General features: G+C 50.9%; 1 non-coding gene across 1 annotated transcript; it reads left to right on the top strand.

Annotated features, from left to right (window-relative positions):
• The first annotated feature begins 1092 nt into the window (after nucleotides 1-1092).
• Nucleotides 1093-1165, top strand: Trnat-agu (transfer RNA threonine (anticodon AGU)). The gene has a single exon. It is a non-coding gene; the product is annotated as a tRNA-Thr (tRNA).
• Nucleotides 1166-1581: the final 416 nt, after the last annotated feature.

The raw sequence follows: 1581 nt of genomic DNA on the forward strand, positions 1-1581 counted from the left end.
GTCAATAAAGTTTCCCCTTCCTGGGACAATGAATTCACGGTGTTCTTATTTCAATTTGCAGGAGTGTATAAAGTAACGGATACCTATTAGCTGGCCGACCGGAATGGCCGAGCGTTTCTAGGCGCTACAGTCTGGAACCGCGCGACCGCTACGGTCGCAGGTTCGAATCCTGCCTCGGGCATGGATGTGTGTGATGTCCTTAGTTAGGTTTAAGCAGTTCTAAGTTCTAGGGGACTGATGACCTCGGAAGTTAAGTCCCATAGTGCTCAGAGCCATTTGAACCATTTTGAACCTATTAGCGGACATTAATATGGGGTGCGTCGACCCTTCGCTTTTATGATGGCTCGAACACTGATGGCGTACTTTCACTGAGGTATGTGAGTACGGAGGAAGGACTGGTCATTCATGCTCATGAGCCAAAATCAGAGAAGGTACTGATGTTGCACGTTGGTCTCTGGAGGGAGGTCGACGTTCTAATTCATCCCAAGGTGTTCCAGGTCGCGACTTGGAAGAGGCCAGTCCATTTCACGAATGTTATTGTACACAGACCGTTGTCTAACAGGGTGCATTATGCTGATACTAACAATAATCGTCTATATAAATGTGTGGTGTCTGTTCTTTTGCGCATGTCCGAAAGGACAGACACCACAAATTCATATTACTGATTCGGCTGGATGGGCAAAGGATGCACAATCTTCAGTGCAGCTGCACAATTACGTCCGACATCCTGCTAGAAGTTCGGAGTACCGAGTGTGGAGGAATTGGACAGGGCCAGTGGATAGGTGGCACTCGGTGGGTCCGAGCGAGGTGGCGCAGTGGTAAGACACTGGACTCGCATTCGGGAGGACGACGGTTTAATCCCGCGTCCGGCCATCCTAATTTAGGTTTTCCGTGATTTCCCTAAATCGCTCCAGGCAAATGCCGGGATGGCTCCTTTGAAAGGGCACGGTCGCCTTCCTTCCCCGTCCTTCCCTAATCCGATGAGACCGATGACCTCGCTGGCTGGTCTCCTTCCTGAAACAACCCAACCCAACCCCACTCGGTGGGAATGTGGATCGGCCGTGAGACGTGCCGTGTTGACCGATCACTGTCTCCCAGATGGCGCAGTGGTTACCGTACCTGCCTAGTAAGCTGGAGATCCCGGGTTCGAATCCCGGTCCGGCACAAATTTTCACTCGTCTCCGCTGATTTGTCCCGATGCAGTTAACATCAGTCCCTTCCCCTCCCCTCCCCCCCCCGTCTCCCGTTTTCCTAAGTGCAATACGGGACAACATCCCAACCTTGAAAACACCCCCATACCGTAAATCGCATCCTTCCTACTGCACTGTCGGCACTACGCATGATGGGAGGTAACGTTTCCCAGGCATTCAACAACACCAAATCCTTCCATCGCATTATCACAGGGTATACGGTGGTTCATCACTCCAAATCACATCTTTCCGGTGGCTTCTTACAACATCTCTATCGTCGCTTAGCACTGACTGCAGAAAGCTGCAGGGCCATTGCACATCAGTCTTTGTAAGCTCCCTACACACAGGTTCAAAAAAATGGTTCAAATGGCTCTGAGCACTATGGGACTTA

Source organism: Schistocerca nitens, chromosome 7 (genome assembly GCF_023898315.1).
Source record: "Schistocerca nitens isolate TAMUIC-IGC-003100 chromosome 7, iqSchNite1.1, whole genome shotgun sequence".
Lineage (NCBI taxonomy): Eukaryota > Metazoa > Arthropoda > Insecta > Orthoptera > Acrididae > Schistocerca > Schistocerca nitens.